Source organism: Chiloscyllium plagiosum, unplaced genomic scaffold (genome assembly GCF_037043375.1).
Source record: "Chiloscyllium plagiosum isolate Xiang-an unplaced genomic scaffold, Cpla_swu_hap1 HiC_scaffold_14, whole genome shotgun sequence".
NCBI classification, from domain to species: Eukaryota; Metazoa; Chordata; class Chondrichthyes; order Orectolobiformes; family Hemiscylliidae; genus Chiloscyllium; species Chiloscyllium plagiosum.
Window position 1 is genome coordinate 85,867,122 of NW_028270152.1, and position 10,612 is coordinate 85,877,733.

Sequence of the window (10,612 nt, forward strand, 5' to 3'; positions counted from 1 at the left end):
ACACGAGAAAGAATGCTGGGTCCAATTCAACGCATGAAAACTCACCACTAAGCTGTGCAATCTTACTACCGACACGGGAAAGGTGGATGCAATTTTAATTACAGCTGAATCGATTGGCTGCAGCAGCATCGGGTCAAATCCCAGTCACATACGTGTCTGTAGTTCTTATATTTATTTCTTCTCTACGTGTGCTGAAGTAACACAGTGAGTGACCAATTACTGTTGTCAGACATACATGTAGGGGCGTATTAAATACTGAAGTTGTGAGATCCGAGCAGTTTTTATTAACATACACCATTCACTGTTTGAATCTCAGGCTCAGGACTTTGAAAGAGAGCGAATTTGAGTGAAAATTGAGCAGGGGCGTTTACCCCATGACGTAAAACGAGTTTCTGTGGTTGCTTTGTTGTTCACCTCATTTGTGTGCTTTGCATCATTGAGGATTTTGAAGTTGTCCCCTCTATACAAAAGGCCGGTGCTTTTGCAACATTGTACAAAAGATGCAGTACAATAACAGCCGATGCTGATTCAGTCTACTTATCCAGACATTGACCCCTGGAAACAGCACTGTGCACGCTCCTCGAGTCTGGGAAACAACTTCCTCACAGATAATGTTACATTCCCGCTCTCATGGCTCTTTTCATTCCATCGGCTTCTTTTTTTCATGGAATCCCATTCAATCGATCTTGTCACTGTGTCATTTCTTTCCATGTGGTCAGATCTTGTGAACAGAATATCACAGTGGGAGTGCCCTGGGCCCATAACCCAGACGTCAGACCATACCCAGGGAACCGTGTTCTGCTCTTGATCATTTCATGAACACCAGGGAGAAATGTCTATGCTCTTCAAAATTTAATTACCTGTTTTAAGAAGCAATATAAACAGTTCCTGGTTCCTGCTTTTGTTGCCACACGAACAAAGATTGTAAATGCTGGAACAAGTCGAGACTGTCCGCTCTCCCACATCCAAATGAGCCCAAGATTGTGTTAAGATGATGGTCTGAATCTCTTCCTTCTCTTCCCTGTCACTCTGGGATGATGTGAGCTGTGAAATCTTTGATATGAACTGGAGGCAACGTGGAAAAATGTATGCACAGCAGCTGCGTGCGACGGGACTCGCTGCAGTAATATCCCATTCTGATTCAGACAGCAGAAGCCTCCCTGTGACTTCGAGAAGCACAGACACTGCTCCCAAATAATGGGGAGAGATTCACTCTTTCCTCGCAGTTCTGCATTTTCTATCTATCTCAGATCGCATTATTTGGACAAGGGTTGCCAAAAGAAGATGATTTCTTGTGCAGGCGCGATCTCACTTTTCTACACCTTTCCAGAATTTCCATACTTCGCACTCCCGGCTGACCCCTATCCCGCTCCACAAACCCGTATTTGATAGGGAGATGAAGATCACGTTCAAGCTGCTCTCCACCAACACTGCGTGACAATGGAAGGTGAGTTCCGTCCAGTTATCAATGAAGAACGCCATTTTCCGGGAAAGTAGCAAGCAGAGCCTCCTAGGAGAAGCAAGTCAGAATGGAAAAGAGCTGTGATGAAAACTCGATGCTTCTTTCACTCTGAAACAGCAGAAATTGACTTAGTTAACCAAAAAAACACTCACCTGAATAATGGTTACCACATCTGGCGCCGTTCAGGCTCATTTGTCTCGGGTGTGATATTGCCTCAGACAGGTGACATACGTGCGAGAGGTCTCGGGTTCATGAGCCTTGGAATTTTGCACTCTACTTCATTTTTGACTGAGAAGATATGATTTCGATGAGATCGGGGTCAGATAAAGATTCCAAAGCTTGAAAACATACGCAGGCAAGTTCAAGAACCGCTTCTTCTCGGCCGTTGCTGCTCTGAGAAATGAATTGTCTAACTTTAAATACTGCTGACCTTGCCAATGTGGATTCTGCTGAGCGCACGTCCTATACGTAGTAACCTGAATTCCTGAGTCTGGTCAAATTTTGCTTTTCTCACGCTGTGATCTGCACGTCCCTGATTACTCTGATCCGCCTTTACCAATCGCAAACAACGCTTTCCACTGTACTTAGGTACATGTGATATTCAAACAATCAAAACACAGTCATTTCCTCATTGCTTGGAGCCAGCAGAGCGAAGGCGGGCTGCATGGCCTCAGTCTGGAATGTGACACGTTTTGTGATTCTGACTGAAATTGCAATTAAAACAGCAGAATTTGGGAAGTTACAGGGTGGTTATATTGACACAGCCGGGACACATCTGTACCACAGTGCATCACACAATAACAGCGAAGATCTTTTGACGTCATCCTCGAAGTACATGCTACAAAAACCTGAAGACTGTGGGAAACTGCTGTGGTCAGCGATAACAGAGCGGCCCAGAGGGATCGTGGTGGGCGCATAATCCAGAAATTAATGAATGGAAAGCATCTTCTGCTCGATGACAATTCCAGCTTTCAGCATGTGTACTGCCACTGCCAGTGTTTCGCTATAACAGTGCTCCGTTCTTCACATTACATATTGATGAGCCTTCTGCGTCCTTACACTCAATGATATCTGAAATAGATAAACCTGCCACATTTATACGTTTGAGGAAACTCACGTTTGAAGTTATGGAAGATTTTTTTGCTGTTCTCTGTCGGTCTGTTATGACCTGATTTGCAAAGTCACTTGCCTGAGCTGGGAATACACTGGCGAAGGTGAGAAAAATCAGTTGTGGCGTGTACCATGCACATGACGCCTTGCAGTTATTCCCCACCTGTGTCACACAGCAGGGTCCTCCGGTGAAATGAACAGCCGTGAATGACATGTGGATCAGTATGTCAGAGACAGCATTTCGACACAGACACAGTTCCCTAATATTAGGACAAGCAGCACTGATGATGAATAACGTCAGAGAGAAGCAAGCAATAGAGATTTGCCGGGGACTCGATGGGATGAACGGCTTCTGTCGGCACGTCAATGACGTCACACGTCTCTACCGTCCCACGTCTCTGCCGTCCCTCTGCCTGTCTCTGTGACAGAGTGGCTGAGGGAGAAATAATGGCTCGTTTTTAATCCTCCCTTCCGCTTTGGACTGCCTGCAGACCCCGCAATTCCTGGCTGTGGGGATGGTTCTCAGTGAGTGAGGGTTTCATTTGGAGTCGCTTCATCTGGGACAGTTGGGACTCAGATGTTAACTGATGCCCGATTGCAGCAACGAAGCCGACGCCTCTGAAACAAAAGCCTTTCTGCAGGATTGTTCTGCAAAGATTCATTCTGCACATCAAATGGGTTGCACAAAAATGCACTTATTTGAACTTTACTGAGGGAAGAGAGTCCACAGCCCATTTCTCGCTTTCCCACCAGCTCAGCACCTTTCTCTCTCTCAAATAAATGATATTTGGAGGAAGTTCGCAATCAAAGATGCTAAGTTCCAGCGGCGCTCTTGTACCTGGCTGTGCCCGTGACAGGAAGCTTCAGAGTATATCCGCACTTACATGCCCTCAGAATGCCTGCAAGTGGAGGGAAATGGCTGAATACTCTGCCAATAGAGACAGCTCAGTCCACGGGGATGGGATAAACAACACCGTCTCGCGTGGGGACATTCTGCAGATCAGACACTGTGCACTTTATTATTCAGATCATACCAGTGTGAGAGCGCTCGATAAGGCCAATCGGTTACTCGTACCTGTGCCAACTCGGGAGCTGCAAAAGATTGGTGAAAGTGTAAACACGAGTGATTTGTTCACGTTTCAAGTGTTTCCGTGAAGCAGGAAGCAGAAGACACACTGTGAAGCGATTGAGATCTGACAACAGGAGCAGCAAATAAGTTGTACTACGCAGAGGAGAGCTTTGAAGTATTGCATTCTGGTTGATGGTCCGATCATGCTCTCTCTAGGCCACGCTGCTACAGAAGAAACTATGTCAGTGTCTCTCAGCATTGTGATGTCACAGGCAAATGACGCCGTTACACTGCAGGAAATTGCTTTTTCCAATGTGAGGGCTGTCCATATGTAAAGTAGCTTATATATCGAATCCTTTCACATATATAATTCCACTGCAACTCAGTGTGTTGTATTGTCTCCTTTCCACTTTACCTGTCATTGTGTCTTCACTGAAGGTGCTTCGCTCCTTCTGTGTGTCTTTTACAATCTGGGTGATGTGGGGCAGTTGTATTGACCAATCTTCTGACAGAATTTTCCACTTCACTTCAGCCCGCCCTAACCTCGCTATCTGATACTATTCCAGTTGTTTAGGTGTTAAGTGCTCATCTCAGATCCAACCTGCCCTCACCCAAATTAAATGGAAAACTCAGTCACACTGTGATCACTGCAATCGAGGGATATCTTCACTCCAATGACATTGATAATTCTAAGGATAAAGTTAAGACTGCAGATGCTGGAGATCAGAGTTGGTCGTGTGATGCTGGAAAAGCACAGCAGATCAGGTAGCATCCGAGGAGCAGGAGAATTCAAGTTTCAGGCTTAAGCCCTTCATCAGGAATAAGCCTTGTGATTCGGGGCTGGGAGATAAATGGAAGTGGTCTGGAGTTATGGGGAAATAGCTGGAAAGCAATAGATGAATGAATAGGATGGAGAAGATAATAGGTCAGAAGTGGCAGTGATGGAATGGGTCGAGATAGCGGTGGCGAGTTGAAGGCTTGGGCCTGGGGGAGGGGAAATTAGGAAATTGTTCGAATTCACATTTATCCCGTGTGCTGTTAGGGTCCCAACTCAGAATGTGTGGCGTTCGTCCTCCAGGCATTGGGTTGTAATGGTTTGGTATTGGAGGAGGTCCAGTACCTGCATGTCTTTGACGGTGTAGGAGAGGGAGTTGAAGTGTTCAGCCACTGGATATGAAGTTGGTGGGTGCGGGTGTCCCAGAGATGTTCTCTGAAATGATCTGCAAGAAGGTGTCCTGTCTCCCTGATGAAGAGGAGACCACACTGGGTGCAATGGGTGCAGTAGATGACATTGTTAGCTGTACAGGTGAATTTCTAACGGATGTGGAATGATCCCTTCGGGTCTTGGTTGGAGTGGTGTGGGTGCTAGTTTCACCCTTCCTTTGGTGGCAGTGAAAGGTACCAGGAGAGGGTTGTGGGCTAGTGGGGGGAAGTGTGGACCTGAAGAGGTGGTCGTGGAGGGAATGGTCTTTTTGGAGTGCTGGCAGGGCTGGGTAGCACAATATATCTCCGGCGGTGGTGTCTGTCTCGAGGTGGCATCAGTGACAGAATGTGATGCGTTTTATGCAGAGGTTGGTGGGGTGGAAGGTGAGCACCAGGAGGTTCTGTCCTTGTTGCGTTGAGAGGCGTGGGGTTCAAGGGCGGTGGTGTGTGAAGTGGAGGAGATGCATTGGAGGGCTTTGTCAACCACGTGGGAAGGCAATTTGTGATCGTGGAAAAAGAAGATGAACTGGGTCTTTCTGAGTTGTAATTGGTCATCCTGGGAACAGATGTGGTGGATGCAGAGGATTTGGGAATAAGGAATGTCGTTTTTTCACGAGATAGCGTTGGAGGAGATGTCGTCTAGATACCTATGGGAGTCGGTGGGCTTGTAGTATATGTCTGTGATTAGTCAGTCGGCAGAGACGGTGATGGAGAGGTCCAGGAAGGCGAGGGAAGTTGCCAAGATTATCCGGATAAACTTGAGGTCGGGGTGGAAGGTATTGGGAAAGTTGGTGAGTTATTGAACCTTCTCGTTGGAGCACCAAGTGGCGCCAATACATTCATCAATGAAGCGGAGGAACAGGTGGAGGGTGGTGCCTGTGTAACTGCGAAAGATGGACAGTTTCGCATATCTGACAAACAGGCAGGCATAGCTAGGTCCTATGCGGATGCCCATGGCTACCCGTTTCGATGGAGGAAGTGGGAAAATTGGAAAGATAAATTGTTGATTTTGAGGACTAGTTCAGTCAGGTGGATGAGGATGTCCGTGGAAAGGTACTGGTTGGGATGGTGTGAGATTAAGAAATGGAAGGCTTGCAGACTTCTGTCACAGCAGATGAATTTGTACAGGGACGGGATGTCCATGGTGAAGATGACGCGTTGGGGGCCAGGGGAACGAAATTCGTGGAGGAGGTGAAGTGCATAGGGGTGTCACGAATATAAATGGACATTTTCTGGACTGGGGAGATAGGATTGTGACGAGGTATGAAGAGATTATTCGGATGGGACAGGCGCAGGCTGAGACAATAGGTCGACTGGGGAAGTCAGGTTTCTGAAACGTAGGAAGGAGGTAGAATCCGGTAGTGCACGGTTCATGGACAATGAGGTTGGAGGTTGTGGATGGGTGATGTCCAGAGGTGATGAGATTGTGGATGGTCTGAGAGATGATGGTTTGGTGATGGGAGGAGAGGTCATGATCGGGGTCAGTAGGAGGAGGTGCCTGCAAGTTGGCACCTCGCTTTAGCTTTGTCACTCTGCCCGACTCACAAGCCTAATTCCTGATGAATGGCTTATGCCTAAGTCGTCCATTCTCTTGCTCCTCGGGTGTTGCCTGACCTGCTGTGCTTTTCCAGTACAACACGCTCTACTCATTTATTATTACTGTCTCATTTCACACTATCAGGTCCATGCTGTCTGTTTGATTCTCGAGAACACTGTTCTCATGAACTGTGACAAAATCTTCTCTGAAACAAAATCAGAAATTGCAGTAAAATCACAGGTGAGCTGGCAGCATCTGTGCAGATGGATCACAGTTAACGTTTCACATCCACTGGGTCCGTCTCTCCACAGATGCTGCCAGACGTCCTGAAATTTTCCAGCAATGTCTGTTTTTGTTTGATTTGCAACACCGGCAATTTTTTCGTTTATGTTTTCTTATATTCTGCCAATATGATTTGGCTGAAGATTACGTGAAATGTTTTCAATATCACTGCAATGGAACGGCCAGATTCCACCAGCCCGCTACTTTTATTTGGTTCACGTGATCAATGCCTTTCCACTTGTTCACCGCGCCCGACAGCTGCACTGCATATAATTGTGGCATTCTCTCGGATTGGTAATCAGGAGCGAGATTGATTGAAATGGTTGAAAACGTAAGATAAACTGAGAAAATACGGGATATTAAACGGGAAACTGAAAGGGAAAGAGAGAACAGCGAATGACAATGTTTTGACAAAATTGAAATGTAATTGCTCAAGATTCAGAAAGTGCTTTCATCCACAAACATACCACAATGTGGAATGTAATGATTGGGACAACCAATGCAAGCAGATTGCAAAATCTTTGTTTTAAAGTCTTGCTGCAACTGTTTTGGTTTTAATGAACGCATACATGGGATTCAGTGCTGTAATGATCCGCTAAACTGGAGAAGGAAATCTTTGCCTTCGAGGATACGTCCGGAATGTTCACTGATTTATACCAGTAATGGTAGGACTGTCCTCTGGAAGCATATGAGTAAAATTATTCAATGTTCCATGGAGTTTCGAATGAGTGGTGAAGGGAATGTCTCCATTCACAAATTAATCATTCAGTAGAATTCATTACAGGAGCCCATGAAATTATGAACAAATTGAACACGAACACCGACATACGATGCACAATAGCTACGACAATTACTATGTGAAAACTGTTGATTTCAGATCCACGGTGGCCTTTGGGCATTTACTGTCCAGAACCAATCTGCACTGGAATGACTGGAGAACACTATTAAGTATTTGAACTTCAGTCTCCTTTAGAAATAGTTAAGACTCACTCAGGGCACGTGGAGTTAGAGATGTTGGCCTTCCAAACCTTTTGAACATTTCGTGGAAGAATAAAGGGAGTGATAGATAATTTTCGTCTCCACGGAGACGATGTTCATGAACTGGATAGATAATAATTTACCTTATTTGAGTTTATGCATAGTGACGTCATATTTAAAAAGCAAAGAGTTCACAATGTAACTGTAGAATCTGTAGATCACCCTCAGTGGGACCATTGTGTGTAATCCTTGTCCTCTTTCTTTACCAAAAACATGTCAAGAGGTTAGAAAGGGCACAGACGCTGTTTCCTGGATAGCAAGATATTAGAAAGTGAAGTGATGTTGTTTACTGAGACATAAAAATATCAGAAAGGATACAAACGGGATGATAGAAAGAATGAAGGAATTTATTCACGAGATCTGGAACTGCTGGAGCAGAAACACGCAAGTTTGAAGAAAACGAATGAGATTTTCACATAACTCGAGGTTTGAATGACGAAATGGGGAAATACCTTTTTCGAGTGAATCAATAACTTTAGTTAGAGCTTCAAAACCATCAGTGAATGATTAAGAAAAGTTTGGATGAGAGTTTCTTCCACTCAATAGAGTTAGTTAAATCGTGAACATATTTCCAGAAATAAAGCGTAGAAGCTGATTTCACAGTGTTTTAAAAGATACACGAACAAACATACAAGGAGGGAATTTACCATTGAGAGAAAGTCAGTGCGGTTGCGTAACAATTTCGAATTTGGTTGACTTCAGACACAAAGACATTTCATGAACACATACAACTGATTAAGATTGAGTATAAAAAGTTCATGGATTGGTAAGGTGTGGCGTATTATTCAAGGTGAAACTCTGCAAATGGAGATGATGTCTTAAAATAACTGCCGAGAGAAGCTATATCCTAATGAGTAGGAATTTAATCGTCACTTGGAGACACAACACCTACTTTAAAGATTTGACCACATTCTCATGATGTTATGTATATTTCGTACATTCTTAACTCCACCCAAGAAATGCACCAAGAAGACTCTGTCCTTTTGTGTTGTTAACCCTCTGTACTTCTCTGCAGCACGCCATTGAAGATGAAATATGCTCAGAACAAAATTCAATTCAATACAATATTCAAACGGTCTTATGTGATTTTTTTTTTATTATTGCAATAACCTTTGTGAGTTTGTAACAAACTGTGTAGCATGAAACCAGTTCAACATCTATTTTCCCGGAATTTAACACAGTGCACATGGGAAACGTTATCTACCTACTGAAAAATCGCCTTTGGCTCTCTCTCCACACATGTCTCTACACGTTTTAGATACTTGCAGTATGTTTGTTGATCAAGGATTCATTATCCAGAAAAGGTCGTTTCTCAATCCACAATCTCGAGTATTTTCCCATAAACTTGGCTTTGCTCAATATCACCTTCTATCCGCACCCCTCAACACGATGACAAATTGAAGCTGCTCCATGTGAGGCTCAAACTTAAAACTTCGGGACAGCACAGCCCAATATACTGGAACAGAGATACTGTGCACTGGTCACCTGCAGCACAGGAGCAACACATTAATGCTTACCTCCACATTCCTGGTTGTACCTTAACGCTTGGGAAACCGAGTTTCTCTGATTCCATGGCTAGTAACGGGGATAAGACGATCATCTTGTCCAGTGGTTCTGACCCCGAGTGAGGAAAGTAGTGAGCAAAGATGGGTAGATTGTTGAAATATACAATTTCAACATTTGCCTTCACTAACCAATGAACATTTTATTTTGTTTTTCATCTGTAGAAATCTTAAAATCTTCATCTTTAACAGACTCAATGACAGATCCCTATTGTGTCTCTGGCATCAAATTCCAAAGTGTAAACCCCCTCTGAATTCTTCCACCACAGTCTGCTGTTTGGGAATTTTTTCTATTGTGGGAAATGCACTTCCCCGTGTGTCAACTGTTGCTCCCAGCATGCGTTCTGGCACTGCACTCATTTTCCTTCTGACACTTGCTCACTCTGTTGCTGTGATCATACAGTGACTTGGTGTCGCACGGCACAGGAAAATGATACAGATCAAGGTTTTTGCATTGTTGAATTCAATTGTCAGTTTAGCCTAATTTAGGATTTTGAAATTGTCTGGCCTGTACACAAGTGCGTGTCAAAAATATCTGAGCAGGAGAAAGGTGTTCCGAATAATGACATTGAGCACTATGCACTCTCGTCCAGTCTGGAAAACAATTCCTCACAGGCAATTTAATAGGCAATAGGTGCAGGAGTAGGCCATTCTGCCCTTCGAGCCAGCACTACCATTCATTATGATTATGGCTGATCATCCTCAATCAGTATCCTGTTCTTGCCTTATCCCCATAACCCTGGAGTCCACTATCCTTATGAGCTCTATCCAACTCTTTCTTGAAAGAACACACCTGCTTTCTCGGGTTCTTCATTCCGTTGACTTCAAATCTTCACAGAATTCAACAGACCTTGTTACATAGTCTTTTCTTCATTTTTGTTCAGACCACTGTGAGCAGAGTGTCACAGTGGGAATGCGCTTGCCCCACAACCCAGAGGTCAGACCATACTCTAAGAACCGTACTGTCCTATTTATCATTTCACCAACACCAGGGAGAAATATCTGCTCTTCTGCATAATTTACGCAATTCACTTATTAATAAGGTCATTGGCACCCGGGTACATGGGACGAGGTGTCCGAGAGGTTAAGGCGATGGACTGCTAATCCATTGTGCTCTGCGCGCGTGGGTTCGAGTCCCACTCTCGTCGCTGGTTTTAATGTTGCTATTTTTGTACGCTCACAGCTGTTTTATTGAAATTGGAACTCCAATGTCAGTTTGTATGCATCGACGCTACTATAAAATCTCAAAGAATACTTTGAGCCAGTTGTCTAAACTGCATTGAAATGTAGATCGCATTGGGATAATGAAAAGGAACGCAATTTTATTTTTCAAGTCTAGCTGCTGTGAC

The 10,612-nt window shown here is 44.4% G+C and overlaps 1 non-coding gene across 1 annotated transcript; it reads left to right on the top strand.

Moving 5' to 3' along the window:
- The first annotated feature begins 10,329 nt into the window (after positions 1-10,329).
- On the top strand, positions 10,330-10,411 carry trnas-gcu (transfer RNA serine (anticodon GCU)). Its single transcript has one exon. It is a non-coding gene; the product is annotated as a tRNA-Ser (tRNA).
- Positions 10,412-10,612: the final 201 nt, after the last annotated feature.